We start from the raw sequence: 21,752 nt of genomic DNA, 5'->3' as shown, positions 1-21,752 counted from the left end.
AGTTTCACCCCTAGGAGACGCACTTCCTAGTCTGGATTTTTCAGGATATACTTTTAGGAGACGCACTTCCTAAACTGTGATTTTACCCCTAGGAGACGTACTTCTTAGTTTGGGTCATTTGAGTTCATTCATAGGAGACGCATTTCCTAGTTTGAGTCATTGAAGTATCACCCGTAGGAGACGCACTTCCTATTTTGGGTCTTTCAGATTATATTTTGTTTTAGGAGAAGCACTTCCTAAATTGAGTTTCACCCCTAGAAGACGCACTTCCTAGTTTGGGTTTTTCAGGATATACTTTTAGGAGACGCACTTTCTAGTTTGGGTTATTTGAGTTCATTCATTGGAGATGCACTTCCTAGTTTGAGTCATTGAAGTATCACCCCTAGGAGATGCATTTCCTATTCTGGGTTTCTCAGGATATACTTTTAGGAGACGCACTTCCTAAACTAAGATTTCACCCCTAGGAGACGCACTTCCTAGTTTGAGTCATTAAAATATCACCCGTAGGAGACGCACTTCCTAGTCTGGGTCTTTCAGGTTATATTTTGTTTTACGAGACGTACTTCCTAAATTGAGATTTCACCCCTAGGAGATGCACTTCCTAGTTTGGGTCATTTAAGTTTATTCCTTGGAGACGCACTTCCTAGTGTGAGTCATTGAAGTTTCACCCATAGGATACGCACCTCCTAATCAAGGTCTTTCAATTTATTCTTTTAGGAGATGCACTTCCTAAATTGAGATTTCATCCCTAGGAATGCGAGTCAATAGTCCGAGATGACCAACAGAAGTAGTCTTAATCCAGAAAAAAGAAAAAAGAAAAAAAGTGAATCCGAATGCAGAAGCAGAAAAGGATGTGAACTGCTCAAGACACGAGCACTACATGTCCGTTCTTGATCCAAAAAGTTGAAGAAGAATGAACTAGCGCCTATAGCTAGCAAGCGTCAAGCTTCAAATCTAAAGTCTGCATGAAGAACTATTCAAGACTCAAGATCAAGCTTCAGAAGATTTATAGATAGGATCTTGTAACTCATAGTTGACAGGCTTAGTTAGTCTTTTTCATTTCTGATTTTGATGTAATAATAGGACTGTGGATCGGAACCTCAACGGAATGGCACCTCAATCGGCTCTCCACTTCGGTATACTCCATCACTGTTCCTACTTCTGAACTACATATGGCATGATTCCTTTATAGCCGAGGATATGTAGGCAGCTCAGATACCAGGGCTCGGTCACATTCTCTTTTCTTTTAGTTTTTGGTCTCTCTAAATAAGGGTCGGGTCAAACAACCTGTCTCGTATTCTTTGTCTGAAAACCCTTCGTGTTTCCAGTCAAAGAGAGGCAGTTGTAGACATGTAATTTTTGACCCTAGATTTTACACATTATTATCTTAAATATTTAGTTTAGACCTAATATCGCTATTTCAATTAGTTTTGACTCTTTTACTTTATTTTATCACAAAAATAAAAATTACAAAAATATTTTTTCTTTTTAGTTGCTTTTAGATTATATACCTTTCGTAAAACTAATATTAGTTTTATTTTAATAATTATTTTTACTTAAGTAGGGCTAATTAATATTTTTTGTAATATTTCTATATTTGGTTTTTTTATTTAATAGGCAAAATTTGATGTTTGATGAATAGATTTTTAGTTAATTAGGCTAATTTTAAGCAAATCTAATCATAAAGGCCCGAGTTTCTAGCCCATTCCCTGAGCGCAATACCCTTAAACCCACATAATAACCTAGACCTAACACATTAAAAACCTTACACCCTCTTTGCTTCTAATCAGCCGAAAAAGGACCAAAAACACATGACACCCCCTCCCTGAACTTCTTCTTCTCCATTAAAACAACAGACCTCACACCACCCGACAGAACACCTACCACATTACTTCCTCCAGCAGCACCCTAACTCACGTTCGTCACCCCCTTTTCTTTATCTCCACCCAAACCCACACAAGCAAAAGGCGACTGACCTCCCCCAAGAGAGGAGAACGGCCTCCACTACCAAAATCAACGGCCAAACACACACTGACTCCCTCACCGGCCAACCTTTCTCTCCAAGCTACTCCCTCATATAAATCCTACATCCAAAAGTGTAAAAAAGGGGAAGGGAACCCATCGTTCCCCTATAGATTAATAGCTCCAATGCCACTATTTTGACCTCCATGAGTGTCGCTCAAATTCCACCATCGAGTATCTTTGTTGCACACTCAAAATCAGCTACTCTGTTGCGCTTAACGTCGAGTTCCGAGTTCATCAAAGGTCGTAGTCTGAGGTTTTCGGATAGATTCGCAGTTCAGTCGGGTTTGTGTGCTAGTTTTTCCGACGTCGATTTCTGTCTTTGCTCGCGTCAAATAGCCAATGCTGTAAAATTTTGCTGAAGGAACATTTTATTGGGAAAGCTAATTAAAGATCCACTTCTTTTCTCCTAAACTGTAGATCTTTGTTTTATTAATGATATTCTGTTATCGTGATTGAGTTTGGGTTAAATGTGACAGTGTTAATTACTATTATTTGTGTTGTGTATTAATTTGTTCTTGCTCGATCTACAAGATTAGTCTATTTTTGAAAATGATAAGTCAATATTTGGAATTACTTACTTTGTGCCTTAAATTCTCGTGACCGGTTCTTAGCTTGAATGGTTTCCTCATGAAATGCTGTCATTTGATTTACTTGAATAATTATTTGCGCCGATTTTTGGTCTACCTAGATGCTTAGTTAATTATGGAATTATAGAATACAAAGGGCCGTGGGACATTGGGTTGAAATGAGGTAAAATTGGAATTAGAATATTTATTGCTTTATCATTTGTCCATCGTTAGGTGTATGCTTAGGCCGTCATCACGTGGTTAGGCCAACTTTTAGGCACGTAAATGAATTATCGTGGCTATGCGTACGGTTTTCGTGGCATGGTCATGATGCGTAAATCTCAATTCGGGTGTGCATTTCATGTGACCCTACCATAATTTTGAATAATAATAATAGAATGAAACATGTTGTAAATCGCCGGTGCATTTCATGTGACGCGGTTCCCAAGTGTAAGACGATCGTGAATAATTCCATAAACACTAAAAGCGATTAGAAAGTTAAAAATGCATGTAGGTTTAAAATGTGTAATTAATCCGATAATTAGGCAAATTTTAATAGTTGAGCGATCGTGTTAAAATCACGGAACCCGGGAATGCCTAACACCTTCTCCTAGGTTAACAGAATTCCTTACCTGGATTTCTATGTTCACAGACCATAAATAAGAGTCAACTTTCCTCGATTCAGAATTTTAAACCGGTGACTTGGGACACCATAAATTATCCCAAGTGGAGACTTTGAATTTGATATGAATAATCCCGTTTCGGTTATTATCACTGTAATTGAAAAAACTCCTCTATACCTCTTTCGGGGTAGAAAAAGAAGGTGTGACACCACCGACTCCTCAATATAAGTCAAATCCTTGTCCAATTGGTCTGAGATGAAGTCTAATACATGAGATGGATCATCATAATTCTGGAGCATAGAAGCATGGAACACCGGATGAACTACAGATAAGCTCGGTGGCAATGCAAGCTTGTAGGACAACTCACCAACTCTCTCAGGGATCTCAAAAGGACCGATATACCTAGGGCTTAACTTTCCCTTCATCCCAAACCTCATCACACCCTTCATAGGTGAAACACGGAGTAAGACTCGCTCTCCTACCATAAATGCTACATTACGAACCTTCCAATCAGCATAACTCTTCTGTCTAGACTGGGCCATACAAAGTTGATCCAAAATCAACTTGAGTTTATCCAAGGCATCTCGAACCAAATCCGTGCCCAACTAGCCTTTTCCGGTTCAAACCAACCAATTGGAGAAGGACAACGTCTCCCATATGGGGCCTCAAAAGGAGCCATCTGAATACTCAATTTGGTAGCTACTATTGTAGGCAAACTCTGCAAGCGCCAAAAACTGATCTCAAGAACCCTCAAAATCCATAACATAGGCACAAAGCATATCCTTTAAATTCTGAATGGTGTGCTCGGACTGCCCGTCTATTTGGGGTGAAATGATGTACTCAACTCAACCCGTGTGCCTAACTCATATCGTGATGGCACCCAGTCTCTAAGACTAGGTAAGCCTAACATTTAGTAACAACTTAACATAAATGATCAAATAGAAATACTAAAGTAAAATTGATAAACTCATATAACTTTCCAAAAAAAGATCTCAACAACACTTCCCCCAAAATCGGTGGAACGGAGTCATAAGCTCTACAGAGTAATCTAGAATGTCTACTGCAACACTGTCTGAATAAAAATTACAATAGAATGGAAAGATAATGGAAGGTGATTCTGAGGTGTGCGGACGTCGAGTAGGTATACCTTGAAGTCTCCGAAAATAGCTACAATCAGTCACTAACGTCCAACATGGGCAGACGTACCTGGATCTGCACAAAAGATGTGCAAAAGCGTAGTATGAGTACACTACAAAGGTATCCAGTAAGTATCAAGCCTAACCTCGGTAGAGTAGTGACGAGGTCGAGTCAAGACACCTACTAGGACATAATAAACAGAACGAAAATATAATAACAAAAAGTAATGGAAAGATGAGAACTAAATGATAATGAAGCAGGTTAATAGTATAGACTAATGACATAATTGTAAGCATAAAGACAACAATAATGGAGCAAATAAGGAGAACCACAATAGTCAAATACGAACAAATCTAATAAGGCAAGGAAGAATAAAAGCAACAAGAATTGTTCCACAATTAACTCTTTTCAACATGAAATGCACAACAAGAATCACAACTGAGGTACCGCCTCATATACAACAAAAATTGCAAATGAGCTACCGCCTCGTATTCACATTTTTCAATTTCAATCATAATCTTTCATTATACCACCGCATGAGCCTTAAATTTAGATAGTTTTGAAAACATTCTTTTCGAAATAGCTACACACACTTTAGCCCACCTTATGACACCGTGTGGCTTTAAGGAATTCTCTTACTAGCAACACACACATAAATCCTACCTTATGTTGCCGCATGCACATCAAACCCTATCCTTATACCGCCTCATGTGCATCAATATCACAACACAATAACAACTCGCACCACGAGTGTCCATGTACCACAACTTGCCAAAATCAACAATATCAATATTTCCACAACAAATAGCACATGGCTCAATCACAATGTGTACAAGAATATCAACAATAATAATAACTGTGAATTGCTCAACAAGGAAGATATCTCAATAATTAACAACTTCGCCTCAATGTAATAACGACTATCACAACTTCAACACCAATAACTCAACAAAAATATAATTCACGAAATAACGATTTCAAATAAAAGTAATTCAACAATTAAGGATGCAACAAGGCAATAAGGAATATAATAACTTCTACTAAAGTAAGATGTAGAACAAGTATTAAACAAGTCAAATAAATCAGGTAAGGATAGACTAACACAAGTAAGAGTAGATTGGCAATAAGTATTAAAAAATAATATGACAATTCAATTAAAGGCACGGAAAGAGTCTAAGTCTAAACCGGTCAAATATCACATATAACCTGTGCTTCTACTTGTCACTTTGCGTGCATAGCTTTCACATAAGAAAATTAGCACAATCAACCCTAATTCCTAAGGGGTAGTCCCCCCACCCCCCACATAAAGTTAGGCAAGATACTAACCTCAACTAGGCCAACTCAACCCTCAAAAATAGCTTTTCCCCTAAAATTCTTCTCCACACACCTCAAATAAAAACAAAATTGACTTAATAACATCAAACAATACACGGCAAAACAATTCCAATAGGTAAAGCAATGATCTTTACATTTTTCTCAAAAAGTCAACAAAAGTCAACTCGAGGCCCGCCCAGTCAAAACCTGAGTCCAAAGGTAGATTCCGACTACCCATAACCCCCTGAGTCCATATATGAGATTAGTTTTAAAATCCAAGTCCAAATCGACTTTCAAAACTCAAATTCTTAATTTTTAAAAAACTTGACAAAATTTTCCAGTTTATTCTCTTTTATTCACATAAATTTGATGTTAAATCTAAGATAGTCATGAAATATAGTTAGAAATTGATTGGAATCACTTGCCCAATATTTATAGATGAAAAACCCCTCTCTAAATTGCCTCCTACCGAGTCTAGGATTTTAAAATGAGAGAATAAAAGGGCAGCCCGGTACACTAAGCTCCCGCTATGCGCGAGGTTCGGGAAAGGGTCGAACCACAAGGATCTATTGTACACAGCCTTATGATAAAAAATCTGACTCCCAGCCCTTTTGTCTAATTGTAGATGTCACATTTGCGACAGAGTTTTCGCACCTCACAATATCTGACCAGGGATCGCATTTGCGAACCCTGACAGCCTCAACAAACGTCGCAATTGCGACAAAGGACATCTTTGCAAAAGCGAACAAATCTTCGCAAATGCTACCCAAGCCTCAAGCCTGTTGACTTCGCAATTGTGAAGGGGTAAGTCATAATTGCGACATCAGAGCACCCCTGTTAACTTCGCAATTGCGAGGCTGGTGCTCGCAATTGCGATAACTGAGCTCCAGCACACCAACAATTCTATTTTTAGTTCAAACCATTCTGAAACATGTCCAAAACTCATCCGAGCAATCGAGGCTCCAAATCAAACATCGACACAGGTTTGAAAATATCATATGAACTTGTTCGCACGATCAAAACACAAAAATAACATCTAGAACTACGAATTAGACACCATAACACATGAATTTCAAAGTAAAGTTTAAAAACTACTAGAATTGCATTTAAGCATCTGAATCCTACCAGTTCAACTCCAAATAGTACCAAATTTTGCATACAAGTTCTAAATAACATAATGGACCTATTCGAAGTCCCAAAAACATATTCCGAACCGTATAGCCAAAAGTCAACCTACGGTCAAACTTCTAAAATTTAAATTGCCAAGTTTTGACAAAACAAAACAAATCAACCTACGGACTTCCAAATTCAACTCCTGGTACACCCCCAAGTCCAAAATTATGATACTCTATTGGATCCATAAAAATACTATTCCGAGGTCATTTTCATAAAAGTCAACCATTAGTCAACAAAAAACAACTTAGGCTTTTAAGCCAAGAATTAGCCAATCTTGACCCAAGAGTAGGCCCAAAAAATCAAGTCCAACAGACCTTGACCCGGTCCAATTCAATTGCTCCACTAATACCCTAATTCCACTCATTAATCCTAGTATACAGAAATAATTTCATTCATCTAATCAACCTAATCTAACAGTCCATATCCGATCTCCCATCTAAGTACTTAAACATATATTTTTACATTGGAGACCAAAACCCTAACCCCATTTCCCATCCGACAGTCACCCTCAAATTTCCTTCTTTCCTTACTCATCTCCCTTAATAGTAAACCCTAGTGATGCCAACCAATCTGCCATCGTCCCTTCTCCTCTCTCCTCCTTTATTCAATATTGATTCCTTCTCCTTTCTCACCTCTATCGCCTTTTCCCATCTCCTCTTGTCATGATCGAAATCCTACTAAGGATCGTGATGGTGCTTAACCCACTCACTAGGAAAGCTAATACTCAATCAACATCATAATATCTAATTATTAAGTCATTAACTATTTTATGATATAAATAACAATGTGAAATAACTGTCAATACAATATCATAAGTACAAATCAATGACAAGGTCTAAATACAGCCATAACTATCCAACAATTGCCCAAAACACGGCGTCACTACATCACGAACATCTAACAAGAGTAATTAGAATTAACTCAACAAATATATATGTCCGAAAAGAGAAATACATAGACAAGAATTGTAACAATCCGACTGGTCGTTTTGAGCGTTAGCATTCTGTTCAGTGGTTTGAGGTCTTGAATAACATCATATGAGGTATCACGACTTACGTGCATGGTCGGTATTGATTTTTGAGAAGTTCAGGGTTGATTATGTTACGACCCAAACCGATAGGCCGCGACAAGTGCCTGAGTCCTATCTGTCAAACAGCCCTAAGCATGCATCTGGGACATGAACCTGTATAACATCTATTGAGTTACGAGAATAATGCACATGAAGGAAATCTGCCCAAAAAGGGCATACATACATATACGTACAACATACGTAGGGCGAGCCGACAAGGCTGCTATAGACAACTATACATCTCAAAACTGGAAGCCGGCAAGGCCACATACTATCCAACTAGACATACTGTCTACAGACCTCTAATAGAAATATAACTGTACAAAGACGGGACTAAGACATGTCATACCCATATACATACATACATATATATATATATATATATATATATATATATATATATATATATGTATGTATGTATGTATATATATATATATACATATATATATATATATATATACAAACGTATCATGCCAAAATCAAACCAGCTCCGGATCTAGTGGAGCATGCCAACTCTCGCGGATTAGGGATCCTAGGAAGGAGGACCGTCAGCTTGCCTACCTGCACATGCGGGCATGAAACGCAGGCCCCGTGAAATTGGGCGTCAGTACGAAAAATGTACTAAGTATGTAAGGCATGAAAATTAGTACGTAAAAAACATAGATGAAACATGGAATACAGAAACACATCTTTAAATCTGAATAATTTTGTAAATTTTGAAACGTTTATAATGTCATGCACATGCGTATAAATGTCATGTCATGCATAGGTATGGGTGTACATAATATCATCAAGCTACTGAGGGCATCCCATCATATCATCTAGGCCACTGTGGGCAATATCATCAACATATACTAGCTGATCAGGTGGTGGTGCGTATGCAACCCGTAACCTTTTCCCATATCCCATATACATATATTTACATATATACGCGTATATAATGCCATCTGTTCATGGGTCAATGCACATAAGTAAGATGCATAAAAAATACGTAATAATCTCAATATTCCTTTCGGATAAACTTTTCCAACTGTGTATTATTCTGAGAACCATGAACAGAAAATAATAATCATTTTCATGGAGAATCAAGAATATAGACACCCATTAATTCTATGAATAGAGTAATTTATAGAAACTGTGTATTTGCTTGTTTCTTCAATATAATTTGGACCATGACAAAAGAAAGAAGGGAGGGGCTTAACATACTTGTCCCTAAAATTATTTGAACGAATCTGCTTCTGCAAAATTTATACACAAAATTTGGCTTTGGATTTTTGTTGAAATTGTATACGAACTGCTTTTGTTCTTGCTTTAGAACTTGGACGCAATGATTTTTGCTCTAGTGTATTTTGGTTTTGAAACCAAAGACAAAAGGGATGAAATCTAGATTTCAACTTGTTCCACGTTTTTTTGGTTTGAAATCTTTAGAGGAAATGTTTCTGATTCTTTTTAAGATTTGAAAGAATGTCCTTTGATTCATTTGAATCTTAGCAGGTAAGGATTCTTTGGTTAGTCGTCATTCTCATAGGTGACATCTTGCATAAGTGACTTATTAGTCACATTTTTAACTTGGTGGCTTTTTGCCACGTGTGGAGAGGGTTAATTTATAAATTTTTATCCACTTATTAGTTAACTGGGTAATGTTCTGTTATTCGATAATTAATTAATTACCCGCATAATTTAAAAATTACCACAAATTATTTAAAATTCTATTTATTTTTAAAAATACTTTATATATTATACTATCGTGGTCCTACGGTACCTTGCATGATACTAGTTCATAATTATCGGGCATTATCGCTCGACCTGTATTTTATTCCAAATTAACCACTTTCAACGAAACTCATTTCCTTTAATCCGTGTATCTGTTTATCCTTCATAACACTTATTTATCGCTTGCTATAAATAGCGTAAGTACGTTAACATCAAGATGATCTCATCCCCGAGTCTATGTCGGTTAACTAAAAATGAAATTTTAACGTACGAAAATCGCGAGATGTAACACCCTTCCCCCCTAGAAACATTCGTCCTCGAATGTTCAACTCCCCGAGTTCTGTATAACTTTGGCAGGGTCGCCTTTGTAGCAACACCATTACCAATTCGCGTCGTAGAAGCTTAATAACTCAACGCCACACAGGACCATAATTATGAATAACGATCATGGCCTCACACGACCAACGATAATAACCAATAAAAGAATTTGTACACGTACCTTATGATTATGATGTCTCAGTCGGACCCTTTTCTGGAGGAGGAAATAAGTAGGGATATCTAGACTTCATGTTTTCCTCGGCCTCCCAGGTCATTTCTTCCACATTGTAGTTTCTCCAAAGTACTTTCACGGAGGCTACCTCCTTATTCCGCAGCTTGCAGATTTGTCAGTCTAGGATGGCAACCGGAGCTTCATCGTATGATAAGTCTTCTGTAATTTGTACATCATTTGTGGGCACCACTCGAGTAGGATCGCCAATGCACTTTCATAACATAGATACGTGAAAAATCGGATGAACAGACTCTAATTCTGAGGGCAATCCTAACTCATAAGCTACTCGGCCCACTCTTCGAATGATCCTATAAGGTCTAATATACCGTGGGCTAAGTTTGCCTTTCTTTCCAAACCTCATTACACCCTTCATAGGCGACACCTTTAAGAATACCCAGTCATCAACCCCGAACTCTAATTCTTGTCGCCGCACGTCAGAATATGACTTCTGACGACTCTAAGCTGTAAATAGTCTATCCCGGATAAGATTTACTTTTTCTAAGGCTTGCTAAACCAGGTCTGGCCCATATAATCTAGATTCTCCAACATCAAACCACCCTACAGGCGACCTACACTTCCATCCGTAAAGAGCTTTGTATGGAGCCATCTGAATACTGGAATGGTAACTATTATTATATGCGAACTCAATAAGCAGCAGATGATCATCCCAGCTACCTTTGAAGTCTACTACACAAGGTCCTAACATATCCTCCAGTGTTTGAATAGTATGCTCAGTCTGTCTGTCCGTCTGTCTGGGGATGAAATGTTGTACTTAGACTTACTTGAGTCCCCAATCCTTTTTGGAAGGACCTCCAGAAATTAGCTATAAATTGAGCTCCTCTATCCGAGATAATAAATACAGGGACACCCTACAGTCATATTATCTCCTTAATATAAAGCCTCGCATAATCCTCTGAGGAATATGTAGTTCTAACGGGCAGAAAATGGGCTGACTTTGTAAGCCTATCAACAATCACCCATATCGAATTGAACTTACACTGGGTACGAGATAACCATACGATGAAGTCCATATTGATTAGTTCCCATTTCCAAGTCAGAATCTCCATAACTTACAATAACCCACCGGGTTTTTGATGCTCAATTTTAACCTGCTGACAGTTAGGACACTGGGAAACAAATTCTGCTATATCCTTTTTTCATTTTGTCCCACTAATACACTTCCCGAATATCATGATACATCTTTGTTGCTCCTGGATAGATAGAATAACGAGAATAGTGAGTTTCTCCCATAACCTGCTGACGCAGCCCTGCAACATTAGGCACACATAATCGTCCTCGATATCTGAGGACCCTATCTTCTGCAATTTCAAATGGCGTCTTCTCTTTTTGAAGGGTGGTATCCCTATAATGAACTAACACAGGATCCTCGTACTGGTGTTCCTTTACTTCAGTTACTAAAGAGGATGTTGTCGTATCCTGAATAGTAATTCCAATATCACCTGAGTCCAGTAACTGAACTCCAAAACTAGCTAGCTAATGAACCTCATGGGCTATTCCCCACTTTTCTGGCTGCAAATACGATAGGCTACCCATAGATCTACGACTGAAGGCATCGGCTACTACGTTCACCTTCCCCGAATGGTATAAAATATCAACGTCATAGTCTTTAAGTAGATCCAACCATCTCCTTTGACATAGATTCAATTCCTTTTGGTTGAAGATGTACTAGAGGCTCCTATGGTCTGTATAAATATCAATTTGAATGCCATACAAGTAGTGCCTCCACATCTTTAGTGCATGAATCATCGCAGCTAACTCTAAATCGTGGGTCGGGTAGTTCTTCTCGTGCTTTCTTAGTTGTCTAGAAGCATAATCTACAACATTACCATGCTGCATCAGCACACAACCCAATCCAATGCCTGAAGCATCGGAATAGATAACATAACCGTCAGTCCCTTCTGGGAGCATTAGAACTGGTGCTGAAGTTAGTCTGTCCTTTAATGCCTAGAAATTCCATTCGCAAGCATCAGTACATTGAAACGTTGCTCCCTTCTGAGTCAACTTTGTCAAAGGTGCTGAAAGAGAAGAAAACCCCTTTGCAAATCTCTTGTAGTAACCTGCCAAACCAAGAAAGCAATGAACCTTTGTCGGTGTTGTGAGTCTAGGCCAAGTCTTTAGTGCCTCAATCTTTTGTGTATCCACCCGGATTCCTTCACCCGAAATAACATGCCCAAGGAAAGCTACAGAATTTAACCAGAATTCATATTTAGAAAATTTTGCATATAACTTCACTTCTTGTAGAACTCTGAGCGAAGTACGTAGATGATTTGCATGCTCAGCCTCTGAATGAGAATATACCAATATATTGTCAATAAATACAATTTTGAACAGATCTAAAAAGGGCCTGAACACACGGTTCATTAAATCCATGAATATTGTTGGGGCATTGGTTAGACCGAACGACATAACCTAAAACTCAAAGTACCCATATCTAGTCCTGAATGTTGTTTTCGGAATATCTTCATCCTTAACCCTTACCTGATGGTACCCGGACCTCAAGTCTATCTTTGAAAAACACTTGGAACCTTGAAACTGATCGAATAAATCATCAATTCTTGGGAGTGGGTACTTATTCTCAATCGTCACCTTATTCAGTTGCCTATAATCAATACACATTCGTAAGGAATCATCCTTCCTCTTCACAAACAAAATAGGTGCACCCTACGGTGACGTACTAGGTCTGATAAAGCCTTTTTCAAGTAAGTCCTTTAGTTGTTCCTTTAACTCTTTCAACTCTGTAGGGGTCATTCTATAGGGAGGAATAAATATTGGGTGAGTATCCGGTAGTAGGTTAATAGAAAACTCAATTTCTCGCTCTGGCGGGAGACCTGGAAGTTCATCGGGAAACTCATTCACCACAAGGATAGACTGAATGGTTGGTGACTCTACTTCCACATCCTGAAATCGAACTAAGTGATAAATACAGCCCTTTCTATCATCTTCCTTGCCTTGAGATAGGAAATAAATCTACCTCTTGGCGATGCGGTATTACCTTTCCATTCTAAAACAGGCTCTCCTGGAAATTGAAATCAAACCACCTTTGATCTATACTTGATGTTAGCATAAAAAAAGGCCAATCAATCCATACTTATTATAATATCAAGTTCTACCCAACCGAGCACCACGTACCTTATCCTTGGTTATTCTCAAATCTATCACGGGTCATTTCGGGCCACATCCGAATATATAGGTAGTAATATTAAAACATAACTTGCATAACTAATTTAGAAAAAGGGTCTATATATATAGGGGTCGACTAAGCCGTAGAAATGCCATACCCAAAACTATATACAGGATAATGTTTGCAAAACCTCTAAGTAGGTATAACCATAATATATACAAGTCAAGATGGGGCTCCCTACGTCCTCATAAAACAACCTAACACACATAGAACCCTAATTTGGTAGTATTCCAAGAAAAGGTGGAACTCATCAACCAAAACTGATACTTGGAGGAAGTCTATAGTAGAGGGTCCTTGCCTCGTCCTATATAAGAACCTCGATCGGACACACTTCGAAGTAGAATCTTCATGTCCTTATCAATTACCTTCCTCCTTTTGGACCACTACTATCTTCTTTCTCTTTGTATCCGATAACATACATCGACGAACCTTAATTGACGGACTCCCAAGACTGTGGACTATCTAGAACCTCAGAAGAGCTGGTGTCCTCAAATACCTTGACATAGTTTTGAGCCTGAGGCAATCCCAGTTGTGCCAATCCATGCACTACTCCCCTCATACCCTAATCAACGGGCTGTAAAACTAAGGGCCTTGGTGAGGTCAGAACTCCTCTCACCCCATCTACTGCCGGAGTGGTCGAAATAGCTCGAACGGATGACTCGTATGGGTACTCGGATGGATCCTCCTCAATAGAACCCATGATCTCAGATGGGTCTGAATCCATAGTATAACTTATCTCTCTTTCTAACACCTTCTTAGCCTTATGACCCGTGCTAACGGCTGTAGTCTTCGGAGGCATCGCCGAAAACGTAACACATCGTTAGGAACATGAATGCTTATCATCGCACGATCTAAGATAAGAAGAGAAGAAAACATCATATATGTCATGTAGCCTCATGTCTGTAAGTGTGGTGTATGACACACCCATAAATAAGACCGCTCCCCAAGACAACAGAGCCATCATTGTGGGGAGGTTAAAGAGCATCCAACGCAAAGCGGCCTTTCATTCCCTTGTTTCGTCGACTCTATTAGACACAGTTTGTAGACAACCCTAGGACATAACTGCTCTGATACCACTTTTGTCACCCAAACTGATGGGCTGCGACAAGTGCCCGAGTCCTACCTGTCAAACACCCCTAAGCATACGTTTAGGACATGAACCTGTATAACATCTGTTGAGTTACGAGAATAATGTACATGAAGAAAATTTGCCCAAAAGGGCATACATACAACATATTTAGGGCAAGACGACAAGGTTGCTATAGATAGCTATACATCTCAAAATTGGAAGCCGGCAAGGCCACATACTATCCAACTAGACATACTATCTAGAGACCTCTAATAGAAACATAACTGTACAAAGACAGGACTAAGCCATGTCACATATATAAATAAATAAATATATATATATATATATACACACATACATACACAAATGTATCGTACCAAAATCAAAGCAGCTCTAGATCAAATGGAGCACGACAACTCTCGCGGATCAGGGATCATAAGAAGAGGGACCGTCAGCTTGCATACCTGCACATGCGGGCATGAAACACAGGCCCCGTGAAATAGGGCGTCAGTATAAAAATTGTACTGAGTATATAAGAAATGAAAATTAGTACGTAAAAGACATAGATGAAACATGGAATACAGACACACATCTTTAAATCTGAATAATTTTGCAAATTCTGAAACGTTTATAATGTCATGCACGTGCGTATAAATGTCATTCCATGCATAGGTATGGGTGTACATAATATCATCAAGCCACTAAGGGCATTCCATCATATCATCTCAGTCACTGTGGGCAATATCATCAACATATACCAGCTGATCAAGTGGTGGTACGTATATAACGTCGTAACCTTTTCCCATATCCCATATACATATATTTACATATATACGCGTATATAACGCCATCTAGTTATGGGTCAATACACATGAGTAATATTCATGAAAAATACGTAATAATCTCAACATTCCTTTTGGATAAACTTTTCCAACTGTGTATTATTCTGAGACCCATGAACAGAAAATAATAATCATTTTCATAGAGAATCAAGAATATAGACACCCCTAATAATTCTATTAATAGAGTAATTTATGAAAACTGTGTACTTGCTTGTTTCTTCAATATAATTTGGACCGTGCCAAAAGAAAGAAGGGAGGGTCTTAACATACTTATCCTTAAAATTATTTGAACGAATCTGCTTCTGTGAAATTTACACACGAAATTTGGCTTTGGATTTTTGTTGAAATTGTAGACGAACTGCTTCTGTTCTTGCTTTAGAATTTGGACGCAATGATTTCTGCTCTAGCGTTTTTTGGTTTTGAAACCAAAGACAAAAGGGATGAAATCTAGACTTCGAATTTATTCCACGTTTTTTTTTTTTTTGTTTGAAATCTTAAGAGGAAATGTTTCTGATTCTTTTTAAAATTTGAAAGAATTTCCTTTGATTCATTTGAATCTTAGCAAATAAGGATTCTTTGGTTAGTCATCATTCTCATAGATGACATCTTGCATAAGTGACTTATTAGTCACATTTTTGACTTGGTGGCTTTTTTTCACGTGTAGAGGAGGGTTAATTTATTAATTTATATCCACTTATTAGTTAATTGAGTAATGTTCTATTACCAGGTAATTAATCAATTACCCATTTAAAAATTATCATAAATTACTTAAAATTTTATTTATTTTTAAAAATACTTCATGTATACTTTATATATTATACTACCGTGGTCATATTGTACCTTGCATGGTACTAGTTCATAATTATCGGATATTATCGTTGGCCCGTATTTTACTTCAAATTGACCACTTTCAACAAAACTCGTTTCCTTTAATCCGTGTATCTTTTTATCCTTCATAACACTTATTTATTGCTTGCTATAAATAGCGTAAGTATATTAACGTAAAGATCATCTCATCTCCGAGTCTACGTCGGTTAACTGAAAACGAAATTTTAACGTACGAAAATCATGAGATGTAACAGATTCAGAAGAGTAGTTTTTATTATAGAAACTTTAAGTTGGAAGAGTTAACCAAGGTTGACTTTTGGGTAAGCGACCTCGGATTCGTGTATTGATGGTTCTGATAGGTAAGTATGGTGATTTTGGACTTGGGCATATGTTCGAATTTGAACTTGGATGTTCTTAGAAGGTTTTGGTTCTATTTGTTGAAAGTTGGCAATTTGAAGAATTTGAGAGTTCATAGGTTTGACTAGGAGCTGACTTTGATATAATTGGACTCCTATTGTGGTTTTGAGACCTTGGTTGGCTTCATTTGGTTTGTTGGACTGATGCAAAGTTTGGTGAAAATTCGAGGTGCCTAGGTATGATTCGGACGCTTGGTTGAGATGATAGAAGTTTATGAGCTAAAGAGTGTTCAACATGTGATTTGATCTTTGATTCTTAGTTGTGATGATTTCGTATGTGTTTTAGGACTATGGATAGGTCCATATTAAGTTTATGGAATTGTTAGGATGATTTTACAGGGTCCCAAAGGACCTCGGGTGTGTTTTGGGTGTTCGGAAAAGTTCTTGAGTGAAAGGGGGCTGCAACAGTTATTAGAAGCTCGTCCACATCCTCGCGTCACGCGAACTCAGACCAGCTACATCAATGCTGAAATTTCAACTTTTTCTATTTAAGCCTCATTTCATACATAGACTTCATTATATTATTTTGGGAGCTAGAACTCAGATTGAGGCAATTTTCGAGGTAATTTTCACCTAAGACAATGGGGTAAGTAATTCTTACTCAAATCAATGATTATAACATGAATAAATCATTAATTTTGTCTCTAAAACAAAGAATCTTAAAGAAGAAAGAATTTTGGCTTGAAAGATAAGAAAGTGAATAATTGGATTTTGAACATCGATTCAGAGTCGGTTCGGATGAAACTTGTATGGTTAGACTCGTATTCGAATGGGTTATTAGAATTTATGAGTTTTGCTGGGTTCCAGGGTAGATCTTTTGATAAAATTAATTGGTACAATCAAAGGTAAATAATTTTAAAAAAATAAAAGAGATTGATTCAAATAAAATAAAAGGCACGAGTGAATATATATAATGTTTTAGACGTTACATAATTAGAACATTCACATTAAGAAACGAAAGCTTTTGGAAGTAAATATACATGATTGAGAAAAAACCAAAATCAAATTAAATTGAATAAGTTTGATAATAGAGAGTCCAAAAATAAAATTCAAACAATTCTTACCTACTATGTCACCTCTCGAACTATTGAGAGATTCTTTAAGGCTATTCGAGAGAATTTCCTTCTTGGGACATTTACCATGGAAAGTAAAAGAAAATTCTAATACTCTTACAAACTGGTAAAAGGTTATGCCATAAAATTAGGATTAAAAGTTAAGAGACGAGTAGAAGAAATTAAGGAAATGAAGCAAAGACAGAAAAGGAAAGAAAAGAATCAAAATCAATGTTGAATGAAAGAATCTCGCAAATGAGGCGAGATGGACGTCGGAAGGGCTTTGGACGGAGGAAGTCGAAGGGAATTGAGCAAAATATTTTTGGGAATTATTGGGTAAAGACTAAAAGGGTTATTAGGGTATTGGGCTAGGCTTGACTGGGTTAGGTGTAAGTTTGATAATTGAGCTACTATTAAATAAAAATGACATAGTAATAAAGTAATTAGGAGTAATAACTAATAAATAAAAAATAAGATACAAGACGTTAAAAAATAAATATTATTTTATATAAATATTTGAACAAGCTGAAAATGCTTTATATTTTTAAAAGTTGCTAATACATAATAAAAGTTTTTAGAGAATGCTATAAATATTATTATGACTCCATAATAAAATAGTATCTCATTAGAATAATATGGAGTAAGGATGGACAAAATTGGGTATCAATAACTGACCATAAGGTATTCCCGAGCAAACGAGGAGGCGAATAATGAAGCAATGCTGATTAAGCTGGATTTACTTGAAGAGCGTCGGAATTTATCTTATGTGAGGATGGTGGCATAAAAGTAATAGATGGAAAGGTACTATAATCACATAGCAAATCTTCGATACTTTAAAGTAGGAGATTTGGTTTTGCAAAAAATATCTCAAAATACTCGAGAAGTCAATGCAGAAAAGCTAGGACCAACATGGGAAGGACCTTACCGAATAAGGTTCATATCAGTTGGAAAATCAAGATGAAGTAAGATTGCCAAGCAATTGGAACGTGACTCATCTCAAAAGGCATTACTGTTGAAGATCTTTAATGATACTGAAAGTATGTGTTGCACTCTTTTTCCTTCGTCCAATTTTCGTCCCAATTGAATTTTTCTGGTAAGGTTTTTAATGAGGAAAACAATATAAAGCATACTAAGAAGAAGGATCATTGACAATATCAAGAACTGTAGTGTTTGAATTCTCATACTTAGCATCCGAACACTAGGGGAAGGAACTATTTTATATGAGCACTAAAAGTGTCATTAAGACTGGAGACTGTTAAAACTGGAAGCTATATCGTATCAAAATAGGGGACTGCATGATTAGCCCCGTAGAAATAAGTGGTACAAGTTAGTCATATGTATTGGCGGCTTTATTTACTTAAGCTAATTTCTGTACATGTAAATGTATTTTTAGAAATAAAAGAAATAAATTAAAGCACTTTTGTTTTTATCTTTTTTCTTGTCCAAAAATACGATATGATATTTTTCATTTAAAAGTTACTTAAACTTCAAATGTTTGTGCCAGAATGAACACGAGACGTCCTGTTCAAGAGCACCGTAAACATAAGGGTCCTCTCTTATAAAACCTTCATAGTTGAAGGGTAAAAACCGGAAGTATGAATGCTAAAAATTAAAGTTGTCGGATGTAAAAATTGCCAAACTTTATCAAAAGGAAAAAATATTTTTGTACAGATTAAACAAAAGATGTCTTTTATTTCTTCAAAATGTCGAACTCAATAGAAATTTTGGCATAGTTACAAAAAAACCAGTAAAGAAGTTTGCATCAACTAATTTTGTCAGTGAAGTCCAAAGGAAGAGAATTCTCTGCTGCATCTTTTGGAGATGAAGGTTGTTTTGTACCCGGTTCAGTACCTTCATCCTTATCCTTATCTTCTTCCTCGGTTCCCGAGGACTTACAATAGTTGCTCGAGGAGATGGAAGCAGTGGGCCGAGCAGGAATATTCTCGAAGGCGGTATTCTCCAACGTGGACTTTCAGTTGAATTTGGGTGAAATTTCTTTCCACTTATGGGAGTCCGATGTGGAAGTATCTAAAATCTTCTGTACCCATTGGGTCAGTCTTTGAATCGATAGAGGAATCGAACGAGTAGCTGAAATAAGAGAAATAAGAGTTAGCAAAGGAGATAATTTTCTTTAGCGCAAAAGGAAAAGAATATTTGAAAAACTTACGAATAAAGTTTCAGGATTCAGGGATAGGAGGTGCTGTCTCCGGAAGAATGTCACCAGTGTAATGATAACGAGCCTTTCCATCCAAACACGATCATTATCATCATCAACATTGGTGACGATGGCATGATGACCGCATTTACTAACTTTTTATCATGCCTCTTCGAAAACTCTTTGGAGAGTAGAGGTTGATCATATGAGCAAGAGTGAGGGTTTCACCGGCCTGGAAACATAGTTCCCAAAGACAAGCTACTGTTTGCCATATTTACAGACCTACCTGATCCAAACAGATTTGGTGGTTGTGGAAAAATCCTAAAATAATTGGATCAATTTCTCAGCATATTCTTAAAGAAAAAGGGTACATGTAAATGTATATGAACCCCGGTCTGCTGAAAGTTAATTGAAAACATCAAATGTTAGTGCTGGAATGAATAGGAGACATCCTCTTCAAAAATACCATAAATATAAGAGGGTCCTCTCTTATGAAACTCTCATAGTAAAGGGTTTGTTCTAGAAGACTTTATGCCCAAAACCCAAAAAGCTAGCGGAAGAAACCTCATCTGAAGCCTTACTTAATTCGACACAAAAAGAATGAAACTTTGGGCAATACTTAAACAAAATGTCCTTTTATTTATCAAACATATGCCGAGCGGCATAAGTACAAAAATATAAAAGGAAAATAACAAAAGAAAAGAAAGCAAAAGGCTAAAGTTGATCGCCACCGGAACTCGGGGGAAGAGAGGCATCTACGCCCCCAGAAGAAGTAGGCGGATCTGCCGCTAGCGTGATCTTAGCGTTCATCATTATTCTCTTTAAGTTCCTCCTCAGTTCCTAAGAACTCGAAACTGCACTAGAAGAGTCAGTTGCATCGAGCTGAGCCAGGAGAGACTCTCGAGCAGTTAACTCCAGCGTTCAGGCCTTGGCGATCTCATCGCCGATATCAATAATGCCTGCTTTGGACTCTTCCAAGGTTTTCCTCCTTATATGGCACATAGAGTGTGTTTTTTCAATAATGAGGGAATACCTTGGAGCTGAAGTTTGGCTTTAAGATTATCAACCTCAGTCAAAAGGCCATCCCGTTTGGATCTCATAGCACTGAGGCTAAGATCGAGATCACGGATTGTGGTTATGTGAACCTTATTTTGTTTCATGATCTTCTTATATCTATCTTCCATTCGGGCCCACTTCTCCTCAGCGGCAACAGTCTCCTCATCTTTGAAGTTCAAAGTTGTCTCCAAATTATTTTCTCGTTCAATGGAGGTAGACTCACGCTCGGTAGCATCAAGAGCAGCATCTTGAGATTCAGCCCACCTAGCCTTTTCATCATAAAGTTGTGCATGTAGTTGAGTAGCTTCTTGACTATGAGCATTCACATCTTTCTCACTCTGTTGTTGTGATGACCCAGCCGGTCGTCTTAATAATTAACGCTCTGATTCCCTATTAACTGCTTTTCCCGTATTTATTTCTGCTATTTTGATTTACCGGGATGTTTGGTTTTGAGTTTTAGAGAGTTTTGGGACACTTAGTCCCTAAATGAGAGCTTAAGTTTTGAAAAATTTGACTGTAGTTGGAACAGTGTGAAGACGGCCTCGAAATAGAATTCCGATGGTTCCGTTAGCTCCGTTGGGTGATTTCGGGCTTAGGGGCGTGTTCGGATTGTGCTTTGGAGGTCCGTAGCTAATTTAGGCTTGAAATGCCCAAAGTCAAATTTTGAAGTTTCCAGTTCGATAGTAAGATTTTGATCTGAGGGTTGTAATAGAATTTCAGAAGTTGGAGTAGCTCCGTAGCGTTGAATGTGACATGTGTGCAAAATTTCAGATCATTCGGACGAGGTTTGATAGACTTTTTGATCGAAAGCATAAATTTAGAGTTTTGGAGTTCTTAGGCTTGAATCCGTGGTTGATTCGTCATTTTGATGTTGTTTTAGGTGTTCTAAGGATTGGTATTAGTTTGGACAGTGGTATTAGACTTGTTTGTGTTTTTGGTTGAGGTCTCGGGGGCCTCGA

Source organism: Nicotiana sylvestris, chromosome 11 (assembly GCF_000393655.2).
Source record: "Nicotiana sylvestris chromosome 11, ASM39365v2, whole genome shotgun sequence".
Classification (NCBI taxonomy): Eukaryota; Viridiplantae; Streptophyta; class Magnoliopsida; order Solanales; family Solanaceae; genus Nicotiana; species Nicotiana sylvestris.
This window is presented reverse-complemented; position numbering follows the sequence as displayed.